This window comes from Pleurodeles waltl, chromosome 2_1 (assembly GCF_031143425.1).
Source record: "Pleurodeles waltl isolate 20211129_DDA chromosome 2_1, aPleWal1.hap1.20221129, whole genome shotgun sequence".
NCBI lineage: Eukaryota > Metazoa > Chordata > Amphibia > Caudata > Salamandridae > Pleurodeles > Pleurodeles waltl.
The window spans coordinates 496,958,721-496,986,700 of record NC_090438.1 but is presented as its reverse complement, the minus strand read 5'-3'; positions in this window follow the sequence as shown (position 1 = coordinate 496,986,700).

The window sequence follows — 27,980 nt, the reverse complement described above, 5'->3', positions numbered from 1 at the left end:
TGCAGTTACACTGTTTTCCCCCACAGTGAAGGCTGAGTTCTATGTAGTGGAACATATCCCCAATTAATTGGGGCGATTGATGGAACACATATGGCATTTTTCCCTCTGTCAAAACGAACAGGTGTTCAGAAATCAAGAGAGTTTCCACTCTATGAATGTACAGATGGTGTGCTTGGCGGACCAGTACATCTCCCACGTCAATGCTAAGTATCTCGGTTGGTGCATGATGCCTTTGTCCTGAGGACTAGCAGCATCCCAAATGTGATTGGCCAACTACAGAGGCACAGGGTGTGGCTAATAGGTGAGCCCTGGTCCCCACCCAGTATATGTTGGTGTATAGGTAGGGTGTGGGCCATATAGGATAGTGTGTGGGTAAATGTTGTCCCTCAATATTTCGGGTGACTCTGGTTATCCCAACCTATCATGGCTGCTTAACCCTGTGAGGAATGCCAGGACAAGGGCAAAAGAACGTTATAATGAGGCACATGGGTGAACCAGAAGGATAATAGAAAGGACCTTTGGTCTCCTGAAGGCCAGGTTCCGGTGCCTCCATCTAACAGGTGGATCCCTGTGCTACTCACCCAAGAAGGTCTGCCAGATTATAGTGGCTTGCTGCATGTTGCACAACCTTGCCCTGAGACGCCATGTGCCTTTTCTGCAGGAGGAGGAGGCTGGAGAAGCCCGTGTGCCAGCAGTGGACCCTGTGGACAGTGAGAATGAGGATGAGGACAACAGAACATCAGTCATCAGACAGTACTTCCAATGACACACAGGTAGGAGAGTGTTACTTCACATTTCAATGACATTTTTGGGAATTTATGTGGCACTGGCATGCTGTTATTTCCCAATTCTATGCCCACTTACTGTACACTTTGGCAATTCAATTTTACAGGTGTTGGTGACCTCACTTATGTTCCTGGTGTGATCACTGCAGCCAGCTACAGGTCATACACCTCTGCTGATTTCCTGTACAGTTGAGTTGCAATGTCTGCACTTGTTGAAATTAATACATACTTTAAAAATTTGACATACTCAAAAATTCTTTTTTTTACTAAGGGTGTTTATTGACATGCTAAAATATGGAGGGGCAAGTGCAATGGGATGGGGTGATGATGGAGGAAAGTCCAGGGTATAGTTCCAATCTATTTGTAACACAGGTTAATTGTCCAAGAGGACATAGGAAGGGGAGCAATGGCAGTTCAAGGTGGACAGGTGAGAGAGTGGGACACAAGGTTGACAATCAGGAGAGTCTCATCTCCTCGTGGTGGTCTTGACAATAGCCTCTGACTTCTGCCTGGATCGCAGAGAACGTTTGCCGAGTGGTTCACCTTCTGCATGGGGAGGGGTGCTGGTGGCCTGTTGGTCCTGTGGGGGGGCCTCCTGGCCACTAGTGGCAGCGGAGGTGGAAGGCTGTTCAGATATCTAGTTAGTGGCAGGGGCCCGCTGGTATGAGACTGCCTCCCTCATAATGTTGACCATGTCTGCCAACACCCCTGAAATGGAGATCAGGTTGTTATTAATGGCCTGCAAGTCCTCCCTTATCCCCTTGTACTTTCCCTTCTGCAGCCGCCTGTTCTTTTGCACATTGTCCAGGACTAGGCCCATTGTGTCCTGGGAATGTTGATATGCTCCCAGGATCTCTGCAAATGCCTCCTGGAGAGTTGGTTCCCTGGGCCTGTCCTCCCCCTGTTGCACAGCAGTCCTCCCAGTTGCCCTGTTGGCCTGTGCCTCTGTACCCTGAACTGTGTGCCCACTACCACTGACTCCAGGTCCCTGACTGTCTTGGGTATAAGGGGTGGCCTGGGGTCCCTGTAGAGGTGGACTCACTGCAGGTTGTTCAAGTCGCCCATGCCCACACCAAAAAAGGGTTTTGGATAGTTTGTTTCGATGACGGTCATCTTTGCGGGGATGAGAGGTGCAGTGTTTGAGATAGGAGAAGGTAGTGCACCTTATGTAGGCATCACAGTGTAGGCATGGGCGACTTGAACAACCACGATGGAAATTGATCCAAAACGTTCTATAAAAAAGCCCTGAAGAAGTGTTTTTTATGAAATTGTCGCAAGAAAAGCAGAATCATATGAGGATAACAATGAGATGAGATTGAGTAACTGGACTTTCTTTGGTATATTCAAAAGTGGTGCACTATCAAAATATTTATTACCTATAGTTTCCTTTTGGGATAGCACCTTGGCGGCAGGTGCTGTTATTAGTGCACACATAGAACTATAATAATTTGTTTTATGTTTTCTTCATGTTTCATACTCTAATAGGTGAAAAGGGTTAGGTGCAGTCGTTATTTCAACCCGCTGCCAAATTCATTATTAGTATTTTGATTGAATTTACCTGGTTTCTATTTGTCATAGCTGATGTTGCTTTTCGGTTTTATGGGCAAAGCACAAATGTCTCTGGAACGTTCTTGCTGCCATTTTCTCTTGCCGTCATGACACATTCAAGTTTTCTTTAGCACTGCACACATTTATGAAGTGATTAGTTTTTCCACAGCCTTCACAAACCTGTCCCATGGCGGGTCATTTACCTTCATGGGGAAATAAAAATCCATACTGATAGTATAGTTATTTATTTGTTTTGCAAAATGCTACCTCCATATGCCCTTGTGCTTGCTTTTCATAGGCAACACCGATTAATGTGTATCGTTCCTGCTATCATGTCAGCAGCTCATTCTTCTGCTCTTGCGGACATCAGCATTTTCTCTAGACTGGGTGTTGCTCTTAACATGCATCTTCTAACCTAGCCTGGAAGATAGCCATCAGTGATTCTGGGGCACATGGCTTCTTCATCAGTAAAGTCACAGTGGAGAAGTGTGGCTCAATGGTTAGAACGGCAGACCCTGATGCAGAAATCTGGCCCGGGACCAGGTTTCAATTCCCACCTAGGCGGGTCTTGGGCTCAATTTCCTCACACCTGATAATTCTTGCATCGGTGCCTAATCTAGTTCATGGGTCCCACTCTGTAACTCTGGGCAATAGCTTGCTTAATCTCCACAATGGCTCCAACAGCACTGGGATGCTTGGCTTCACCTTGGAGGTTGCCCAGGAGTGGGCACCTCACAGGGAAAAGCCAGGAGGGGTTTCACAGTGGTATGTGTACAGCACCTTGAGACCCTAATGGGTGAGTAGTGCGCTATACAAGTACACAGTTTACAGTTTTTACAGAACTTGCAATGTTTAATGAGTGCATCAAGTCTATTAACAAACTTATCCATTGTTTCAACAATCTGTTGTGGTGCTTGGTTGAAGATATACCTTTCACAGTTGACACATAGCATTGAATTGAACTTGGCCTCTAGGGCTTCTATTTCCTTCTTGCATGATCGAACATCAGTCTGTGAGATTTTCTTTAGCACTTTTTTCACTCCGTCACCTGCAAGGTTTTTAAAATATTTAATGATCTTCATGTCATCTTCTTTCACTAGTGCATATATAAAGTCATCAAATGTTTCAATCCATGTGGCCCACTTGGCACATATGTTTTGCTTCTTAGAAATGTCAAAAGGCGGTGGTGTCTTTAGCAACACAGCTGCATTATATTTTGTACTCCCTTCTGCAGTCGTTGAGAACACGTGCTGTTCAGACAGATTTTGCTGCACAGAGTGGCTCTGACATTTTTTGCAGTCAGAAGTCTCAGAAGAAATGTGCATCGCTGGGTGCTTCAATCACACTTGATGGTCAGTAAATTTTCTGTCTTTCGTACCTTGCTGATATGATTGTTATTTCTTCCCTCATCTGAATAGTCATTCTATATTTATTGCATGGTTCAGTGTCTCTATCAACCACCTCCTCAGATGCTTTGGTGGGCATTTTGAAATGTTATTTTTTTCAGGGTCTTCCATCTGGAATGGGCCTCAGTAGTCAGAAGGGAAATGTAGTAAAGTAGTGTGAAAACAGAAGCAAGACAGTAAATAATCAGATGTGAGATGTGAGTGAAGATGGTTTGCAGGGTTTTCTCAGTTGGATTGACACTGTCAAGATCATGGAGGAGGGCTGGGGATAGAAGATCCAATGAGAATAACTGAGAAAATGAGAGTGAGGTGTTTGCATCAAAAGCCCCAATGAGGTGAACAGAGTTCCTACCTATGCCAATGCACTGATTTTATCAGTTTTATTGTAGAAATATATTGCATGGTTATTGCTGATCTTTTCAGGGTTGACCATGTAGTAAGCAAATCATTTAAGAAGAATAAATACATTAACAATTTAAAAAATAAAATGTTTGATGGAAATACCACCTCATTGAAACTAAAGGGTGTAATGGGCCATTTTAGCCTGTATAATCAACCCCCCTATAGTGGCAGAAGCATGTTTTGTAAGACAGTTTGCTCACTGTCCTACAGTCCACACGTCATAAGAAATCTCTCAAAGTAACAAGCCTGCCGGATTTGGGGTGGCAGCACCTCTGCGATGTAGGCAGCTGAGTCACTCCTACACCAGATGGCAAATGGCAGCTGTCAGCCCAACCCTCCTGGCTCACCAGCAGTACCTCACCAACACCCAAGTGATTTGTGGCAGCCTTGCATTGACTCTGAAAACTCGTCAGGGAAATTGTGGTGGAAACAAGTCTTATCTTTTTATCTCCACATACAAGTATCTTACACACACAGGCAAGAAGAAAGGTGCAGGACATTTTTCAATACATTTATAAAAAAAACTGCAATCTACGATAAAATGCATGAGCTGAAATGATTAAGATAATGAGGAGTAACAAAATTGGGATTGTGAAAATCAGAGATGTGAATATAAACAATCCCAACATACTTGCAATAACATGAGTATAATATCCATATCTAAAAAGCCTAGGGCCAGATGTAGGTAGGCTTTTGCACCTCGCAAACGGCGAAAAATGCCGTTTGCGCGGTGCAAAAGCCCTCAAGCGATGCAGAAACACATTTTGTGAGTCGTAACCGACTCGCAAAATGTGTTTCCGACTCGCAAATAGGAAGGGGTGTTCCCTTCCTATTTGCGACTCGCACCGCGATTTAAGTTGATTTGTGACCGCGAAAGCGGTCGCAAATCAACTCGCAGTTACCATCCACTTGAAGTGGATGGTAACTCATTCGCAAAGGGGAAGGGGTCCCCAAGGGACCCCTTCCCCTTTGTGAATGCTCACAAAATTATTTTTTCGGAGCAGGCAGTGGTCCTATGGACCACTGCCTACTCTGAAAAAAACCGAAACAAAAGGTTTCGGTATTTTTTTCTATTTGCAGCTCGTTTTCCTTTAAGGAAAACGGGCTGCAAAGAGAAAAAAAAAACTGCTTTATTTAAAAGCAGTCACGGAGACGGTGGTCTGCTGTCTCCAGCAGGCCACCATCCCCGTGAGTGCCTAGACTCGCTATGGGGTCGCAAACTGCGACCCACCTCATAAATATTTATGAGGTGGGTCTTTGCAACCCCATAGTGAGTTGCAGAAGGTGTCTGAGACACCTTTCTGCATTCCAAATTGCGACTTGCAATTTGCGAGTCGCAGGGACTCGCAAATTGCAAATCGCAATTTGGAATCTTTCTACATCTGGCCCCTAATCTCTAGCCCCTAAGTGAGACCATGGCGATGTAAGTCCATCCAGATGGAAATTCTGGCTGGAAACCCCTCTGATGCCCTTTATCCTACAAGATGTTTTTTATAGGGGACATGTATATGTTTATGCACAATAGCCTGACACGGGTATGTACCTAAGCGCTGGACTGTTTACACAGGCTTGGGGATGGCAATACAAAATGTATTCTGTGTGCCATGCATACTGTTCCTGTATTTCCAGGAAAGAGAACATAATGCAAAGTATGCCATCCATAGCACTGATAATAGCACTTTTGCAGAACAGCGGCAGATATTGAAATTAAAACAATACCACAAAACTTTTAATAAAATGAATAAAAACATCAGAACATAATAACTGGGTAAAAAGGCATAGGTCACAAGCTGAGGCTAAGCTCTCACTGTGCCCAAGTAACTAACTAAAATGGCCCCACAACTCCTTCCACTATTGCCGGAACAAGGGTGGGAAGTCCAAGCCCTAATAAAAGCGTAAAAATTGTAAAAGCATAGCTAAAAACATACATAGCAGACACATCTCCAAGTTGATAAGCCAAGCAGGCCAAAACAGAGGCCGAACTAAAAGGCAATTTGGTGACATTTTTACTTTTGAAAAGCCCAATAGTCGAATTTCAACAATAGTCATGTTACTGCAAAAAATCTCCGATGTCATCAAGGGAGACTGAGACCCAGTAGAATTCCACTTCAGCAGATAACAAGTTGTCTAAAGTACTGGCAGAAGAATCCACAGAGCATCAGTGTGCAGAAGTATCCAGCTCAGAACAAACTGCATAAGTAGTACTGTTCCATGTTCCAGATGTGTTAGAACAACCAAATCCACAAGTGGTGGCTTGCAAATCAACCTGAGTCTGAAGGGTCATGTCCGTGATTGAACCCACATCAAGAACAATAACAAATCCATGTCCACAGGAGGTTAGGCTGCACAATAAGACATACAATTGGTGCAAATTTGAAGAGGCACCAGATGCAATGGAAGACTGGCTGGGCATACATCAAGACAGGTCTGAATGTCAAAGACAATATAGCTCCAGCTTCCCAAGCAAGGAAGCTCTGAAGTACTGCATCCTGCATTCACGTCACATCTGAGCTGGTGGTAGCTCCATTACCCCATTTTTCTGAGAGAGAACAGTCACTGTGCATCAAAAATAGTAGTAGAAGAATTCTGTCAATTAATGCCAAAGTTATAGGGAAGCAACCAAAGACACTCGAAAACAGTAAGTATACGGCATCAGGTATTACTCCAAATATGTACTGAAAGGTGCTAATAAATCCAAAACTCAATCCCCGCAGTATTTGATGCATTACATATTCTGTTGACCAATTCTCCAAAATGCTTTGGTAAGTTATTTAATATGGATTGTATCTCAGCCGATGATCTTACTATCTGGAGATCATACTTCTCTCTGGCTGATGTCAGGGCCACATGTTTTTTGAACAATAGTGCATTTAGGCCCTCATTACAACATTGGCGGTAAAAGGCACTTACCGCCGTGCAGAAGACCGCCAACACACCGCCGCGTCCGCAGAATTACGCCACAGCTATTATGACCCACATCTCGGAATCCGCCAAAAGTCAGACACCCACACAAGTCCTCCACACCAAAGGTCAGTGATAAACTGGCGAAAACAAAACCTCCACCGTCAAGCCAACAGAAATACGCCCACACTATCATGACACACGAATCCACGTGGCGGTCTTTGAACCGCGGTATTCCATTGGCGGTACACACCGCTGCGCTCAAAATACACACACTCTCACAAAACACAGCCACATTGGACAATTCAAAATACACACACCTGATACACATACACACACCACTCCCACACACCCATTACAATATAAAACACACACCCACATCACCCACAAACCCCTACTACCAAAAATTCAGAAAGAAGGCCAGAGAGAGAAACCACCAGCATGAACAACAGCATCCACAGGCACACAACACCATCGCCCACACAACTTCCACGCACCTCACACAACACACCACTACATATCACCACACTTATCACCACACACTCCACCCTACACATCACCTACACCACCCCATGGCACGGCAAAGACAGCCCAGGTTCTCGGAGGAGGAGCTCAGGGTCATGGTGGAGGAAATCGTCCGGGTAGAGCCACAGCTGTTCGGATCACAGGTGCAGCACACCTCCATAGCTAGGAAGATGGAGCTATGGCGAAGAATAGTGGACAGGGTCAACGCAGTGGGACAACACCCAAGAAATCGTGAGGACATCAGGAAGAGGTGGAACGACCTACGGGGGAAGGTGCGTTCCGTGGTCCCAAGACACCACCTGGCGGTTCAGCGGACTGGCGGCGGACCCCCACCTTCTCCCCCACAACTAACAACATGGGAGGAGCAGGTCTTGGCGATTCTGCATCCTGAGGGCCTCGCAGGAGTAGGTGGAGGAATGGACTCTGGTAAGACAAAACTTTACTATTACATCCCCCACCCTACCTGAGTGCCATCACATACCCCCACCCTGACCCTCACCCCCAGCACCCTAACTCCTCACATATGTCCCAACATCACAAACCACACATCCCAACACCAAGCCTTGCATGCAACAACAAAGCATGGACACCCATCACCAAAGCATGCCCACTGCACATACCCATACACCCCCTTAAACCATCATCACACAAGCTCACACACAGGAATGCTAGCACTGGGGTAGACGGTCACCCACCCATTGCACACCATTACACACACAGATTTAATAAACATCCTTTTATACCCCTGCAGGACCCCTGCCCAACGTCACCGGACAGGAGGGTCCACACATGTCCACACCACCAACAGAAGAGGCCCACAGTGATGACAGCACCTCTGTCCAACTGGATCTAGATGACCAGCCCGGACCATCGGGGACCTCTGGACAGTCGGTTCCCCTCACACAGACCTTCCCCCCTCTGGAAACACCAGCACAGCACCCACCCAGCGGGCCCATACCTCCGTCCCCAGGACACGTCAATCAGCTGTGTGTCCACCACTACAGGGAACCCAGGATAACCCACCACCCCAACAACAACAGGGACCAGGAGTCAGTGGTAGTGGGCACACGGTCCAGGTGACGGAGGCCCAGGAACACAGGGGAACTGGGAGGGCTGCTGTGCGACAGGGGGCGGACAGGCCAAGGGAACCCACTCTCCACAAGGCCCTCTCCTCCATCATGGGAGCCTACCACCACTCCCAGGAGACGATGGCAACGGTACTGGACAAGTTTCAGGAGACCCAGCGCATGCAGGAGGAGCAGTATATGGGCTTCAGGGAGGAACTCAGAACCATCAGCTCCACCCTGGGTACCATCGTAGGGGTGCTGAAGGAAGTACTCAACACCAGGAGGGACACTGTGGCACTACATGGGGACCCTGACACTAGCATGGACGATAACCTGCCCACCACCTCTGCCGGCACCAGTGGACAGGACGCCCCGCCACAGGACCACCACACCAGCACCCCACCCCCTGCAGAGGGAGAACCACCCCGCAAACGGTCCCTGAGATCCAGGACAAAGACAGAGCACAATGCCAAGACCGCCGCCAAGAAATGAGACCACCCTGATTGTCATCCTACTGTCCTACTTTGTCACCCTGTCCATAATTAAACTGCCCCAGCTCCACTTCCGATGCCCATATGGGCAAAGCATCTGTGAGACTAATAGACTGGACTCTGCCATGGACACTCCTCCGCCATCACCCCTCACCATTTCACTACCCCCTCCAATATTGAGCATTTAAATAAACACACCTAAAGCACAAAATGATCTGGAGTCTGTCTGTGATTTCGAAATAGTGTATTAGCAATTGCAGTGACAAAATGTTTTTTAAATAGTAATGTCAACATACCTATGTCACACAGCTCTAGTCCATGAGGAATCTAAGCAGATGTCAAACAGTGGGACCCACATCTGTGAAATCATAAGGGAAAGTGACAACTCAGTGACCATACACTGGGTGAAAACGACAGACAGGAGAGGAGAGAGGTAGTAGTGTCAAAGTACATATAGTAGGCAGGTTTGTATTCCTACCTGTGTCTCACTGGAAATATTGCAGGATCACTGAGTCCCTGTTGTGCAAGTCTTCTTCCTCTGCTTCCTCCTCATCACTGTCCACAGGCTCCACAGCTGCAACAACACCGCCATCTGGACCACCCTCCTGCAGAAAAGGCACCTGGCATCGCAAAGCCAAGTTGTGAAGCATACAGCAGGCCACGATGATCTGGCACATCTTCTTTGGTGAGTAGAATAGGGATCCACCTGTCATATGGAGGCACCTGAACCTGGCCTTCAGGAGTCCGAAGGTCCGCCCGATCACCCTCCTAGTTCACCCATGTTCCTCATTGTAGCGTTCCTCTGCCCTTGTCCTGGGATTCCTCACTGGGGTCAGTAGCCATGACAGGTTGGGGTAACCAGAGTCACCTGCAAATGGCGAGGGGCAACTGTTAGACACACACTAGCCTGGAGGGATAACCCCAGACCCAGACAACCATTCCCACTGACTTGCTCCCAGGTGCTCACCTAATAGCCACACACGGTGCCTCTGGAGTTGACCCATCACATAAGGGATGCTGCTATTCCGCAGGATGTAGGCGCCATGCACTGAGCCAGGGACCATGGCATTCACATGGGAGATGCACTGGTCTGCCAAACATACCATCTGTACATTCATAGAATGATATCTCTTCCGGTTTCTGTATACCTGTTCACTCCTGTGGGAGGGGGACCAAAGCCACATGGGTCCCATCAATGTCACCTATGATGTTGGGGATATGTCCCTGGGCATAGAAATCACCTTTCACTGTAGGCAAATCCTCCACCTGAGGGAAAACGATGTAGCTCCACATGTGTTTTAGAAGGGCAGACAACACTGTGGACAATACGTTGGAAAACATAGGCTGGGACATCCCAGATGCCATGGCCACAGTTGTTTGAAATGACCCACTTGCAAGGAAATGGAGCACTGACAGCACCTGCACTTGAGGGGGGATTCCTGTGGGACGGCGGATTTCTGACATCAGGTCTGGCTCCAACTGGGTACACAGTTCCTGGATTGTGGTACGGTCAAGCCTGTAGGTGATTATCAAATGTCGCTCCTCCATTGTCAACAGGTCCACCAACGGTCGGTACACCGGAGGATGCCGCCATCTCTTCACATGTCCCAGCGGACGGTGCCTATGAAGGACAACAGCGAGCACAGAGTCAAACAACTCAGAGGTACGTGCCCACAGTTTACCCAGAACACCAATCATACACAAAAGGTGGCCTGTATGTGTGTTGAGTCTAGGCCTAGGTATGTGTGATGCAGTTGAAAATGAAGCCATGTGGGCCCCTGAAATGGCGGCTGTCTGACCTCTAAAGTGGGACAATGGGATGTTAGGTAACTGCGCTGGCGTTGTACACTGTCAAGGTAGGCGGTCGAAGACCGCAGCACAATGCTGCATTGGTTAACATTGGACCCTATGGGTCCCAGGACCCAATGACGATGTACACCGGCGGTGACGGTACGCACCGCCGCGGACGTGATCGCCATTTTATACCTGTTCAATCACTCGATACCTGATCTTCGACAGGAGAGGACCTACACTGCAAGTGCTGCTGTGACCTCGGTCTGGAAGAGACAATGGCTCGTGCGTCTGGGGAAAGGGCCCCTGCCTTCACATCAGAGGAGTTGGAGAAGCTCGTGGATGGGGTCCTCCCCCAGTACACGCTACTCTACGGTCCTCCAGACAAACAGGTAAGTACACAGGGAGCATGTTGTATGGGCTATGCCTGTGTGGAGAGGCCTGGATGTAAGAAGGAAGGGGGCAGAGTGTTGCGTGTATGAAAGACTGTGAATGCATGTGCCACATGGCAAGGGTATGTATAGGGGCCAATCACTTTGACTGTGCAGTTGGTAATGACTTCTCTTCTTCCCCTGTACATTTCATGTTGGTCAGCGCCCACCAGAAGAAAGATATTTGGCGTGCCATCGCCAAGGATGTCCGGACCCTGGGGGTCTACCACAGACGGAGCACCTACTGCCGGAAAAGATGGGAGGACATTCGCCGCTGGAGCAAGAAGACGGCGGAGGCTCAGCTGGGGATGGCCTCCCAACGTGGGAGGGGTTCCCGTTGCACCATGACCCCCCTGATGTTCACGATCCTGGCGGTGGCCTACCCGGAGTTAGATGGGTGCTTGAAGGCATCACAGCAGACACAAGGGGGTGAGTACACTCTCATTCTGCTGACTTTGCGCAGAGTGGAGTTGTCTGGGTGGGGAGGAGGGCTGTGGGTTTCCCTAGGCCAGGGCGAGTTCTGTAGGCAAGGCCCCTCCGTAAGGCAGGCCATGTGGCACCCCAACCCCACCTCTGTAGAGTGCCAAGTACAGCTATTCATGCCCCTGTGTCATCTATGTGTGCAGAGGTCGTCCATAGCCTTGTAGGCGATTTCCCAGGAATTGGACAGAGTGCTGAACAATGCAAACACTCACCCCCAGTCACAGATCTGGGTTTAATCCATCGTTCTTTTGCTCACCATTCCACCCAGTTTTGACCCAGCCATATTAAAATCAGTCTTGACCCTGTCCCTAATGGGAACAGTCCAGCCCGAACTGCCAAGCCTGGTCCTCACTGGACCGGAAAGAAGCATCCTTGGACCGGTTACAGAGTTTCACCCTTCATCAGCCAGGCTAGCTTGAATCCAGTTGCACCGTGAGCAAGGGACCCACGTCCGGGCATACCCTTCCCACTTGTGGCAACTTTAGCAACACAAAAGGATGATGGACAGAGTGCTGAAAAATGCATACACTCAACCCCAGTCACAGATCTGGGTTTAATCCATCGTTCTTTTGCTCACCATGCCACCCCAGTTTGGACCCAGCCATATGCAAATCAGTCTTGACCCTGTCCCTCATGGGAACAGTCCCGCCCAAACTGCCAAGCCGGGTCCTCACTGGACCGGAAACAAGCATCCTGGGACCGGTTTCAGGGTTTCACCCTTCATCAGCCAGGCTAGCTTGAATCCAGCTGCACAGTGAGCAAGGTACCCAAGTCTGGGCATACCCTTCCCACTTGGGGCAACTTTAGCAACACAAAAGGATGATGGACAGAGTGCTGAACAATGCAAACACTCACCCCCAGTCACAGATCTGGGTTTAATCCATCGTTCTTTTGCTCACCATGTCACCCCAGTTTGGACCCAGCCATATGCAAATCGGTCTTGACCCTGTCCGTCATGGGAATAGTCCAGCCCGAACTGCCAAGCTGGGTCCTCACTGAACCGAAAACAAGCATCCTGGGACCGGTTTCAGGGTTTCACCCTTCATCAGCCAGGCTAGCTTGAATCCAGTTGCACAGTGAGCAAGGGACCCACGTCTGGGCATACCCTTCCCACTTGGGGCAACTTTAGCAACACAAAAGGATTATGGACAGAGTGCTGAACAATGCAAACACTCACCCCCAGTCACAGATCTGGGTTTAATCCATCATTCTTTTGCTCACCATGCCACCCCATTTTGGACCCAGCCATATGCAAATCAGCCTTGACCCTGTCCCTCATGGGAACAGTCCAGCCCGAACTGCCAAGCTGGGTCCTCACTGGACCGGAAACAAGTATCCTGGGACCGGTTTCAGGGTTTCACCCTTTATCAGCCAGGCTAGCTTGAATCCAGTGGCATAGTGGGCAAGGGACCCACGTCTGGGCATACCCTTCCCACTTGGGGCAACATTAGCAACTCAAAATGCCCAGATCTCTGTACTGGGGGTGAATGTTTGACATTGTTCAGCATTCTGTCCATCACTTGTTCTTTTTGCACTTGTTGCCCTAAGTGGGAAGGGTATGCCCAGACGTGGGTCCCATGCTTCCCATGCCACTGGATTCAAGCTAGCCTTACACCCACCCAACAGCCATCCACCTCATGACAGCCTCCAGAGCATAGACCTTCACCCAAAGTCACCAAACGTACACCTCCTACTACCACCACCTCTTCCTCCACTCACAAACCCCCTCCAGCTACCCGTCCCAGTGTGTCCCAAAAACTTTTCTTGTCCACCCTTGACCTTTTTCCCACACCTCCCCCACCCCGTCCATCTCATAGGTCCCAAAGTAGCACCTCAGCCAAAACATCTCCGGGACCAGTGGTGCCTGTAGTCACCGGTATGTGGAGTGCATCGGCCACCAGGACAGCCAGTGTGGCATGGAGCCACAACACAGACAGTCCCCCACCTGTGAAGCATCAGAAGTTGGCCAGTGCCCGGCGGGAGAGGGGGAAGCCTCCAGCCACCAAAGCCGCTCCCAGGAGTCCCATTGGGAGTATGGAGTCAGCTGTGACACCTTCCAAGGTGGGGAAGGGCCACAAGAAACCCGGCAAGTCTGGGAAGAGCTGCAAGGTGGAGAAGACTGCCATCATCCCGCTGCCCAGGAGGCCACCGCCAGCCCCAGCACAGCTGCCCAGGAGGCCACCGCCAGCCCCAGCACAGCTGCCCTGGAGGCCACTGCCAGCGCCAGCCCCAGCACAGCTGCCCAGGAGGCCACCGCCAGCCCCAGCTCAGCTGCCCAGGAGGCCACCGCCAGCCCCAGCACATCTGCCCAGGAGTCCACCGCCAGCAACAGCCCCGCTGGGCCATGAAGGACCGCCATCAAAAGCCCGCTGGGCCATGAAGGACCGCCAGCACCAGCCCTGCTGGGCCATGAAGGACCGCCAGCAAAAGCCCTGCTGGGCCATGAAGGACCGCCAGCAAAAGCCCCCTGGGCCATGAAGGACCGCCAGCAAAAGCCCCGCTGGGCCATGAAGGACCGCCAACAAAAGCCCCGCTGGGCCATGAAGGACCGCTAGCACAAGCACCGCTGAACAGGGCACTGCCAACTCAAGCACCACTGAACAGGGCACCGCCAACTCAAGCCCCGCGGAACAGGGCACCGCCAACTCAAGCACCACTGAACAGGGCACCGCCAACTCAAGCCCTGCTGAACAGGGCACCGCCAACTCAAGCCACGCTGAACAGGGCACCGCCAACTCAAGCACAGCTGAACAGGGCACCGCCAACTCAAGCACCGCTGAACAGGGCACCGCCAACTCAAGCACCGCTGAACAGGGCACCGCCAACTCAAGCCCCGCTGAACAGGGCACCGCCAACTCAAGCACCGCTAGCCCATGAGCGGCAGGGGCACTGACGCAACTGGGTCCGTCATGGGGTGAGTGATGCACTCTGGGCACCAGTCCCCCTCCAGAACCAGTGAAGAGATCCATCCACTACCTCTGTCCTTCACAGGATAAAGCACTCTGGGCACCAGTCCCCCTCCAGAACCAGTGGAGAGATCCATCCACTACCTCTGTCCTTCACAGGATAAAGCACTCTGGGCACCAGTCCCCCTCCAGAACCAGTGGAGACATCCATCCACTACCTCTGTCCTAAACAGGATGAAGCACTCTGGGCACCATGCTCCCTCCAGAACCAGTGGAGACTGTTATCCACTTGAGAGACCGTGACTTTGCACTCCCCAGGATTCAACAGTGGGCAAACCACCCACTGTAGAGACTTGAGAGACTGTGGCTTTGCACTCACCAGGATTGAACAGTGGGCAAACCACCCACTGTAGAGACTTGAGAGACTGTGGCTTTGTACTCCCCAGGATTGAACAGTGGGCAATCCACCCACTGTAGAGACTTGAGAGACTGTGGCTTTGCACTCCCCAGGATTGAACAGTGGCCAAACCACCCACTGTAGAGACTGATGAAGCATGACACTATATAGTGTGTGAGACAACCTAGTCCATAAAGGAAATACCCCCTTCCCCCACTCACCCTACACAGCACCCACACCACCCGTTTTCTACACCCAGTAAGGTCTAGGAGCCCACAGATAATTTCTCGTGACTTCAGCTCCATATCATTGGTGAACTCCATACTTTTCTGTGTTGACTACCCCTAGGAAACAATACAGCTACTAAAAAAATATATAGATCTATGGTAGGTAGATAGATATATCTATATAGATAGATATGTATATATATAGATCTCTCTCTCTCTCTCTCTCTACATATATATATATATATATATATATATATATATATATATATATATATATATATATATATATATATAAAAAACGAAGTTGTCCTCATGTGAAAGCGTACTCCCAACAGGTTATATAAACGGGAAGAAAAAGCAAAGCCAGCAACTCACAGTGAATTCTTTAAGCAGTTTCATTATTCCAGGCCTTAAGTTATAAAATCATCTCTGGACACGTGTTTCAAGGTCAATCCTTTCTTCAGCAGAGAAAAATATAAAAGTGTGTCACCCTCGTAGGTGCAGCCAGTGCTGGAGGTGTTCCAGGCATCTCTTTCTTACTGACAAGACCGGCATGGCTTCAGCTTGTCTAATTACAGGCACCTGATTAGTCTCTTTAAATACTAGTCCGCCCCAGTGGGCCTCTCAAGGGAGCAGTGCATGCTGGTTGTGGTGGTCCTGCAATTTTTTCATTTTGCCCCAAGTGGGTTGCTGGAGCCAAATGAAATAATGACCCAAAGTGCAAAACCTTTGTAGGCGAATCCAAAGTAATAATACCATTCCACGTCTCAGATTGCGTTGACAAGATTCAACAGACGCTCATTCTCCACCCTCCCCATGCACGAAGAGACAACTGTTGCATTGGTGCTGGCAACAAATTGTTTACTGCTTGTAGAGGTATATCCCATCAGGTAGTGAGAGGGGACTGGGTACTACCCCAAGGACCTCTGGGTCTACTGTGCAGGATCGGCCATATGGTGCAATTTGACATTGTCAATGGGAACATATCTCTTCTCTCTGGCACCAGGCGGCGGTGGTATGATGACAGTTCTGGTACGTGTATTCCCAGGACTGGAACTGGTGCTCTGTAGGATGGGCAGAATCCCTTCTTTACAGTGATCTTTTCACACACTAAATCCCATACTTTAGGAGTCCAGCCCATAGAAGTTGTTGGCAAAACCCTTTTTGCCATTGTGGCAATACAGACAGATAAATTCTCATCACAAAATTGCTATAGCTCCTGTAAAGCAGTGACTCATTCATTTATGTCAAATGGTATATCTGCCACCACTGCGCCAAAACCATCAAGATCAGGAACATATATAGGTACCCTGAAGAGGACCTTATAGGGGGTTCAACCTCCCAAGAACCTTCTGGGCAGATTATTTAGTGTTCTCCGGACCCCATATAGGTGATGACACCAACTATTGCCTGAACCTATTACTCACGATGTCAAGAGTCTGTTTTAGATCTCTATTCTTCATCTCTACCACGCTATTTCCCTGGGTATGGTAGAGGGAGGAAAAATTGAGTTAAACATCCATCGTTCCCATGGTGTCCCTAAATGTCCTAGAGGCAAAAGCATGATCCTAGTCTGAGTGGAATGCTGCAACCACATATGTATCAATAAAGATCAGCAAGTCTTTAATCATAGTCAGACCGTCAGATGCCCATTGTGGCCATACCCACAGAAATCTACAACAGGAATCAACAGTGACTAAGATGTATTTGTATGCACCATCAGGTTGTAAGGGACCGCAATAATCCAGGTACACACATTGCAGTTGTTTGTTTGGGATTAGGAGGGATGTCTGCGTGGGTGTTTAATGTTGGGCCCTTTAATATGTTGGCAAATGTCACAACAAAGGACATATTGGTTGGTCTGTTTGTAAGACCTGGACACCAAAAAACATTTTTGTATTTGTGATATCGTAGCTGCCACACCTGTGTGAGCAGAGGTAACACCCTCATGGACTGTGCTTATGAGATCCTTTCTCTGGTCTTGGTTGGGAATCACTCAATCTCCCACCTCTGGAATGGTTGCAAATGCAATATTCTGGGCACTGAGATAGTAGGAATAGTTGGCAGGGAATGTTTTTGGTAAAGGTTTGCCTTCTGCCAAAGCTTTAACAGCAGCCAGCATCATCTGAGAATGAGTTATTGCAGCAACCGAATATTTTGCAGCTTCATGAGCCAAAGTGTTTCCTACAATATGTACTCCTACATGCTGATGGCCCAATGTATTTATTACATGAGCTTTTGGTAGTCTGTGCTGTAGGTCAGCTACCCTTTCTCAAGGGTGTCTATATTTAATGGTGTTCCGTTTGGAATCTCTGAAGCCATTCAGGCACCAGTAATTTAGGTTGTTAAAATAGAAGTGGAAACAATAATACAAATGACACACAATCAGTGTTGGTTTGTCAGGAGCCAAATGTTACAGTGGCAGGACAAAAGCCTTTAACTCTGCTGAGTGTGCAGTGCAGTCCTATAAGGTCTGCATGTAGGTATTTTGACGGTGGAATTTACTGTCCCTCATCACACCGCTTACAATTGTGCAGGCAGCTGAGTATTGATGTTTAGTAGCTACAGCTGGTTGTTCCGAACCATCAGTGTAAATGACAGATCGGTATTGGTCTAAAGGCGATATAGTAGTAGGTGTTGGTTATTCCTGTTCATATTGGAGAAATTCCTTGGTATGAGGTTTTTGGTTAAAGATTTAATTAACATCTGTGGCACTCTGGGAGGTTGCCCATTGAATCCAACATGGATGTAATACTTTTGCGTCTGGAATGAAGGCTTTGGTGACCGTCTCAAGGGCTTGCACCGGGGTAAGGATAATTATGTTTTTTTCTTGGGCAAGATTCCTCTCCTTGATGAAAGCCATCTGAACAGAAGTCAGTATTTTTTCTGTTGGTGCAAAACGTTGTTCTACATTGGAATACAACTGTGTTTCGTATGCTATGGGTATGTGTACCTTCATTGAATGCGACATAGGTGAAGTTGATGGCACCAGCAAATATTCTGATGACTACGTTTATTTTGCTGTCTCATGTGCGTAAATGTTTTTCTTCAAGCACGTCTTGCTGAAGTTCTCTGAGGATGCATGTGTGTTCTACTGTCCAGTGTTTGCTTAAAAAATCTGGACGGATTAAGTCATAAAGTGGTTTTATGCATTGTGCACAATCAGGTATATATGTTATGCCAACGTTGAAGAAATCAATCCGTGACTGCAGGTTATTAATGGTATTTGGAGGATGAAGTTGAGCACATTTTTCAAGATAGAGCAGGCCCAGGCTCTTGCCTTCTTCTGATAATTCTTATCATAGAAATAGGATACCCAAGAAAGCAAACTTTATATTCCTGAAATTGAATTTGTAGCCCTGGGTGGCAAATGCCAATATAAACCAATTCACCCTGGCCAGATGAATGCTGAGGTTGTCATCTGTGAGATAAATATCATCCACATAAGACAACACCTGAGGATCAATCCCATGTAGTATTGATGTTACTCGGACTGAAAACAACCCAGGGCTGTTCTTATACCCCCGAGGTGAATCGCAAAAGCGGCACTGCAAGCCTAATGAGCTAAAAGCACTTTGATCCTGACTTTCAGATGCTAGATTTTGGCAGTTAAAAACATTGGAAATATCCAAGGTTGTTTTGTAATTTGTGTGCACTATGTTGTTAATTAGATGTGTGTTGTGTATGCTTTGAATGACCTAAACTGTGAGTGTGACCATTTAGGTGTCTGTAATCTATGACTGTTCTATATGAATGTTCAGGTTTGGCAACGGAAAATAACAAGTTATTCATTGCAGAGACACAGGGTTCAACTACTCCTTAGTACTCAAGTTATGTGAGAATGTCTCTCACTGGAGCTTTCACTTCTGCCTAATGAAATATTGAAGTTTAGGCTGTGGTGTAGATCTGATTGGTATTACATGGTATGGGGATTCTTTATCCCATCCCACATGGTTGCGGCACAGCACGGGAGCCTGCACACAAGCCCAATCTGCAGCATAGGCTTCCTTTACCCTGACTGGAACAAGTACTGAGAAAGAAGGCAAAATTACATCTTCCCCGTGCGGGAGCTTGTAGACAAACATTGGTGGCCAATTGTTTTCTGCCAATAGAATATCACAGTTAAATTCTCCCAAAATATTGCTTCATTAGTGAAGTCTATGTCTCCCTCTATTTGGATAGTTAATTCATAGACTTTGTCAGTTAGGAAGATGTGCCTGTCAACTATCTCTTTGATGAGCAAGTCATTATTGGCTGTCACATCCAGATGACTTCTGCTGTGCTGTCTAGCAGAGTTATTGCCCACATCCTGTTTGTCAGCAATGTTCTCAGCATGGCTGGCATTTTGTACCAAAATTGCAGCCATTTTTTTCTTTTAACATTGAGTTTTTTGTTGAGGGGATTTTTCCTCTTTTTTAAGATAAGCTTCCAGGGAATGTTGAAAGTCCTTCTTCAGCATTGTGTAGTCACTTTGTGTTTCAGACCATCCCGCTCTCTCACTCCGTTCTTCTGGTATGCACTGAAAGGAATGAGAGGGATGTGTATTGGTTTATTGATATCTATCAGGAGTTTTTAAAGTTTCTTTATTTCAGAGATTACATCTTCTTTCAGAGGTCTCTGGGTGCAGAGTGTCTGTTCTCTGTCTTTATTTTGTTTTTGCTTATTCTACTGTTTTTTAGAAACCTCTTGTGTTTGTTAGGTACCTTTCTTAGGGGTGGTACTTTGAAGTTGTACTTTTGTTGGTCTGGCCACCAAACAATCCAGTCCTGGAAATAATCTTTGGCAGCTTGCGCTCCTGTTCCTGCTGAGGAACCTCATTGAGCCGTTGGTGAATGGCTAATGCTGCTGCTTTCCTTTTCATGTTACTTAAAATTAGTGAGGAAACTGTGTCAAAGTTGCACATCAGTTTAACCCCCAAATCCAGAGCCGGGGCAGCCCTGTGTTCATTTTGAATTTGATTTAACACCTCTGGTAAATTGGCAAGTGTCAGGGTACCAGGTGTGGTAGTGTAGATTATGGCAAAGACTGAATCCCAAGTGTTACAGTCCTCTATGGAAGGGACCATACCAAATGGCAAGCACATTGTGAGAATTGTTAGTTTGTCTTGGGGTCCCGTATGGGAAAACACTGCTTTCAGCTGATTTATTTTTTGTGCAATCCGGAATGGAATTTTCTCCTGCTCTGTGGGTTGTTTTCCCATTATTGAGTGGCCTGTTTGTAGATTAGTTCCAGGAACAGCAATTGATGACCAGCAGGAGCAGTCCTTGCTGGGGGAGTGTTCAAAGTCCACACACAAATTGTATTACTCATCTATATATAGCTACTAGCTCATTGTAAAGTGTGCGTACGTCACCTACTTGCATAACATGCACATTGGGATGTGGTGTATATGTGTCAAGTGTTGGCCACATTGGTCCATCTTTGCTTAAAGGACCTAGTCTCACATATTGTACTACATGTGGAAGGGCACCATTTATCAGGTTCTGATGTTTTTAATAAGAGAAAGGTATCTCTAGGTATTCGTAAGATCGGTACTGTTGTGGTACGTGTTTTACTCTGTATGCATGGAATGCATGTGTATTTGCATTTACTTCAGAAAAGTTAACCCAGGAATTGAATATTTCTGTCTTAGATGTGTTGTGGGCTTCTCCAATGAATGTGATGTCCCCACCATCTTCTGTTAAGTCATGGACAAAAACAAACTGCATGCGTGGTTGTCTGCAGTTATCCTGTTGTTTGCAGGATTTGCTATATTTACAAATAGATGTTATATTTGGAAACACCAATAAGGGAAAATAATCCTCGTATGGTTCAACCTTGAACAACCTACAGGCCATGGACGTCTTTGTGTAATGGTACTTAGGGTACCTTTAGTGTGTGAGATAGAGATACTAAGGAGACTCATAAAATTAAAGACTACACCATCATTAATGATGCCATGTCACAAGGACTCTTGCAAAGTAACAAGACTGCTAGATTTAGGGCAGCATCAGCCATGTGTTGTAGCACATGTACACCAGATGGCAGCTGTCACCCCAACTCACTCGGGTCACTAGCAGTACCTCACCAACAACCAGCTGGTAAAGGTGATTTGTGGCAGCCTTGTATGGACTCTGAAAACTCCTCAGGAAATTGTGGTGAAAATAAGTCTTCTCCTTTTCTCTCCATATACAAGTCTTTTATACACACACAGTGAAGAAGAGAGATGCAGGGCAGTTTTCAATACATTTATTAAAAAGACTGCAATCTATGATAAAATAGATGAGGTGCAATGATTAGGATAATTAGGAGTAACAAAATTAGGATTGTGAATATAAGAGATGTGAACATAAACAACCTCAACATCCTTGCAATAACATGACAACACTATTCGTATCTAAAAAACCTAATCTCTATCCCCTAAGTGAGAGCATGGCAATGTAAGCCAAGTATGTCCATACAGTGTCCATGAGAAGCACATCCCACAGCTGTAACCTTGGTACAAGGTCAGGCAGCCAGTTTCCAGATCAGGATCCTTGGAGACATAAAGGCTGAGGTCAGCCATAAAACTGGTATATGCAGTATACATGGAAATTCTGGCTGGGACCCTCTCAATGTGCTTTATCCTACAAGATGTTTTTATGGGGGATGTGTTTATGTTCATGCACAGAAGCCTTATGTGGGTATGTAACTATGCGCTGGACTGTTTATGCAGGCTTGGGGTCAGAAATACAAAATAGCATTCTTTGTGCCTCTCATTCTGTTCTTGCGACTTCAGAGAGGATAACATGATGCAAAGTGTGTTATCAATAGCACTGATAAACAGGATAGCAGCTGAAATTGAAATTACAACAATACCACTAAATGTCTAAGAAAATACAATTCCTAAAAACAACAGAGCATAATAACTGGATAAAAGGGCACAGTCCACAAGCCGAGGCTAAGCTATCACTGTGCCCATACAACTAACTAAAATGGACCCATGACTCATACAACAGACTTTCTTGGCTTTTGCATCCTTATATGGATTATGTAGGTCAGCAGAAAACTAGGCTCCAAGTGGTTTTGTGCACTGGGGGATTTGATTATTAATTGGGACTACAGCAAGAGCTATATTAATCCAAGTGCAAACAGATTAGTTCAGCGCATCCACCTTAGGCATTTCATGAGTGTCAAAATTAATTTGCACACAATTCGCGTGTAGGACTTCTGAGAGAGACTCCTGGGGCACTTTATACTGGGGTTGAGAAAGTAAATCTATTTTTAGAAACAATCATGGAATATGTGTTACCAAAATGTCAAATGAACTTGATCACATAATGATATATCTGGTTGTATGAGAGTATTGAGATCAGCAATTTTGTGATACCAGAATATCATCTCAAAAAATATATAAAAAGATATTGAGCTTACATGTATTGAGCCTGATTCACTAAGATAAATTTTCACAGTCGGGGCAGAGAACTATGGACATAAAAAGATAGGCTACTGCTTAGTTATAGTTAGGAACTGTTTTCCATAGGGAATGCCTTCTTGTGTTGCTAATAATTTCAGTGCTATTTGTTGAATCACAACAAAACTATCCAATAAAGTTACTTTTTGACTAGCTGGCACATGGAAAGTTTTGGGGTGATCAGTCAAAAGAAGGCTGGGAAAAAGTTGGGGGGGTCCAAAACACTTTTACCCCATTTATCTTTTCTATAGGAACTTTAGACACAGCTACAGCACAAACTGCTGAATGAATTTATACCAAATTTGGCAGAACACTAGATCTTTGACCAGGAAGAGTCTTTTATTTGATTTGATGTAATCCGTTTAGTAGTTTATGAGCAATTCATTCTCAAAAACTCTATATATTTATTGATGTGGAGCTTTTTGCAAATCTGAAAATTCTCCTGCTGAGATCTGATTGGCTGCCACCACATCAACTAGGAAGTGGTTGAGTGGACTGAGTCCTAAGTCCTAAAAAAAAATGCAAAAAAAAAAAGAAATAAGGGCCAATGTAAGGATACCCCCTTAGGTCTGGTAATGAGGTCCCTGACAAACCCCGCTTGGGGCCAAAAACAATTTTTAAAGAATTTTACATCAAGTTCATGGAGGATCTATGGTTTGCCGCAAATGTTTAAAAAACATAGGTCCCTGCACCTATCAAAAAAAAAATAATCCTTGGCGGAGTACTTGAAGGGAGGGGATCTTGACCCCCTCCACAATCCTAATAAGGTGCCTGGGACCAAATCCTTTGGTGTTGAAATGCTTTAGAAAGGTGCGGAAGGCAATGCAGCTCATTCCCTCAGCCTTAAAAAGTCCACAGAGACCCCATTATCTGGGGCAGTCACACTTAGTAGAAGGTTGGAGACCACACGGCCCACCTTCCAGAAACCTTTAAAGCTCCAGCGAAGTTATCCTCCCGGGCCAGCTCTTTCTCTGTGTCCCAGTGAGCCCACTCTTGAGAGATAGTAGGTTTCCTGACCACATTACCATGGGCAGGAAAATATGTCATCAGTGATGTCATTTGAGATATCACCTGTGATGTCATCAGTGATGTAACTGACAATATCAAGAGTGATATAATATATGAGGTCATAAGTAGTTTGATACAGGGGCAGGAGTTATAGTTAGCTCAGGTAACTATAACTGCTGAATTTCTTTGGTTGTGTATGAATGAAATGTGATCCTAACTATAACGTCCCTATAACTTTTGGGCCCAGATTAAAGAGGGCATAGTGTGTGCTTGCGCCAGGTTAGCATCAATTTTATTTACGCTAAGCTGCGCCCTATTTACAAAGAGGCACAATGCATGCATTGCACTACTTTATAACCCCTTGCACCACATTATGTCTGCACCAGGCATAATGTATGCAAGGGGGACCGCAAAAATGGCACAGTTGAATCTAGTACATTATGTTGCATCATTTTGTGTAGCTACTTTTAACACCTGCACAGGGGTCACACCACTGCTTTGACTAGGCCCCTGTTTACTCCGCATGATTAGCACCTAAATTGTGGTGCTAATCCTACACAGGACATTAATAGTGTCCAAAAGATTGATGCTATTGCCCCTACCCTGCGCAATGGTGCATGTATTACTTAATACCGTGCATACATGGTGGCGGTAGGTGATCTGTAAGGGGTGCAAGTAAAGCGGTGCTTCTTTGGATGCAGTGTCACTTTTCTTAAATCAGGCTCTTCATTTTTTAGGTAAATTTCTAACAATATTTTAATTCTATTTCTTAAATATAATGTTCCTGTAACCTTTAGTTTTTTTGTGGATTTCCAAGGATTTTTAATTCTATTTCATAACTATAATGTCCCTGTAATCTTTGTTTTTTTTTTTGCAGTTAATGTCTAAGGTTTTTTTAACATTCTGTAATATAATGACAATTATATTTAAACCAGTATAAAGATTCTATCTAGTGAGTTGTAACACTGGAAATAGCTTTAGGATTTTGAATTATGTACAAAGAAATATATATACATTTTTTGAACATGTACATTTTAAGAACATGTTTTGTAACAACTTTATATATGCATTCGGAAAGTAAAGAAATTTGAGGTTTTGATGGTTTTAGAGAAAATTAAGGAGCTGAGATGCCACTGCGTGTCTTGCTGGTACATATTTCTGGAATCGCAGTGGGTACGCGACTCTGGTGTTTTAAAAAAAAAAAATGAAATACCATAACACACACTTATAAGTTTAATTGAACTAATAGTGACAAAAATACTATTGGTAAGAAAATTATTTATTTCCAAACTCCAAATATACTTTACGGAGCCACAACCTCTATGTGATGGCACCACGTAGGAGTCAGGCACTTCATGTGACATAGGAAAAATTGCTGCTGATTGGTGAAACACCTTTCTATCAAGTAATACAGAAAGGTCCCACCTCCTTTCCCCATCATTTTGGGTGTGGTAGTACATGTGCACACTTGCAGTAGAGACTTGCAGACTGAATTTGGCCCCCTTTCTCTTTGGATTTTTCTCAACAGCAAAACAATGTCATCTGCTTCAAAAAATGCGCCAGAGGAAGAACATAAGAAGAAGAAGAAGAAGATCCTGCAAAGAAGAAAAGAGAGAGCATAGTCTGGGAGTTCTTCAGTATCCCAGAGGGGCAAAAAAAGGAAAAACTCAGAAGGTTACATACAACATACGCCAATAGGGACTTTTAAAGTGGCAGCGAGAGAAAGTAAAGTTGAGATACATCTAGTTTGTACAAACACCTTAGCAGTATTAATTGAACTTGATTGGCAAGAGCGGAAATTAAGAGGTTTGAGACAGGAAAAGGAACAACATCTTCAAGCAACCAGCCAGGAACATAAATGTTGATTTTTTCCCTAATTTGGGTATTTCACCTTTTGTGATTTTTTCCCTACTTGACGTTGCAAGATATGTTCCTTTTTTCATATAATAGAAAACCAAACACCACAAAAATCCAAAAGTGTTTACAAAGTACAAAAACCCCCACAACAAACAGTTCTTGTTACAACCATTCTTTTATTTTAAAAAATGGGTGAGTGACTGGATGTGTGAGTGGTTGTAATGGTGACTGAATGGTTATAAGGGTGGGTGCATGGGTGAGTGACAGGATGCACAAGTGGATGTATGGGTGAGTGAACAGGTGCATGAGTGGGTATATGGGTGAGTGACTGGATGCATGAGTGGCTGTGGGGGTGAGTGAATGGGTGCATGTGGGAGTGACCAAGTGTGTGAGTGAATGTATGAGTAAGTGATTCAGTGCATGAGTGGCTGTATGGGTGTGATAATGGGTGCATGTGTAGCAGTATTGTCGAGGGCCTGGGTTCATAACAAAGTTTATTGGTGAGTGTTTGGGTCACTGAGTGGCTGGATGGGGGATTGATTCGGTGCATGAGTGGCTTTATATATGAGTGAAAGGGTGCATGAGTGACTGTGTGGGTGTGTCAAAGGTTGCATTAGTGACTGTATGGGTGAGTGTCTGGATGTGTGAGTGGCTCTATGGGGGAAAGAATTGGTGCATGGTTGGGTGTATGGATGAGAGACTGGGTGCATGAGCATCTCTGTGAGCGAATGGGTCCATGAGTGGCTGTATGAATGACTGTTAGGGTGCATAACTGGATGTCTAGGTGACTAGGTGATGTGTGACTGGGTGTATGGGTGAGTGAATGGGTGCATGAGTGACTGTGTGGGTGAGTGAATGGGTGCATGAGTGGGTGTATGGGTGAGTGACTGGATGTACAAGTGGATGTACGGGTAAGTAAATGGGTGCATGAGTGCCTATGAGTGAATGAATGGGTGCATGAGTGATTGTATGAATGACTGTTGCAGTGCATGACTGGATGTACGGGTGAGTGAAAGGGTGCATGAGTGGCTGCATGGGTGAGTGAATCGGTGCATAAGTGACAGTATGAGGGGGTGACCAGGTATGTGAGTGGGTGTATGGATGAGTGACTCGGTGCATGAGTGGCAGTTTGACTAGGAGAATGGGTGCATGAGTGTATGTGTAGGTGTGATTCTGCATGCATGAGTGACTGTATTGGTGAGTGTCTGGGTGCATGAGTGACTGTACGGGTGAGTGACTGGGTGCATGAGTGGCTCTACAGGTGAGTGAATGGGCTCATGAGTGACTGCATGGGAGAGTATCTGGGTGTGTGAGTGCCTGTATGGATGAGTGACTAGGTGTGTTAGTGGCTGTATGGGTGAGTGATTGGGTGCATGAGTGGGTGCATGGGTGAGTAAATAGATGTACGAGTGGATGTATGGGTGAGTGAATAGGTGCATGAGTGGGTGCATGGGTGAGTGATTTCGGGTATGACTTTATGAGTGAGTTAGGGGGTCAATGAGTGGCTGTATGAGTGACTGTTAGGGTGCATAACTGGATGTCTGGGTGAGTGAATACATGACTGGAGGTATGGATGAGTGAATATGTGTGTGAGTGGCTGTATGGGTGAGTGAATGGGTGCATGAGTGACTGTATGGGTGAGTGACCAGGTGTGCAAGTTGGTGTATGGCTGAGTGACTTGGCGTATGAGTAGGAGAGTGGATGCATGAGTGACTGTATGGGTGAGACACTGGGTGTGTGAGTGACTGTGTGGGTAAGTGAATGGGTGCATGCGTGGCTGTATAGGTGAGTGAATGGGTGCATGAGTAACAGTGTAGGTGAGTGACTTGGTGCAAGAGTGGGTGTATGGGTGGGTGACTGGGTTCATGAGTGACTGTATGGGTGAGAGTCTGGGTATTTGAATGGATGTATGGGTGAGTGTCTGGGTGCTTGAGTGGCTACATCGGTGAGGGACTGTGTGCGTGAGTGGCTGTATAGGTGAGTGACCAGATGGATAAGTGCCTGCATGGGTGAGCGATAGGGTGTATGAGTGGAAGTATACATGAGTGATTGAGTACATGAGTTGTTGTATGGGTGAGTGACTGGGTGTCTGATTGCCTGTATGATTGAGTTACTGGGTGGGTGAGTGTCTGTATGGGTGAGTGATATGGTTTATGAGTGGATGTATGGATCAGTGACTGATAGGGTGGATGATTTGATTTATGGGTGAGTGGCTGGGTGTGTGGGTGGCTGTATGGTGAGTGACTGGGCGCATGGGTGGCTTCATGGTTGAGCGAATGAGTACATGAGTGGCTTTTTGGGTGAGTGAGTAGATGTTTGAGTG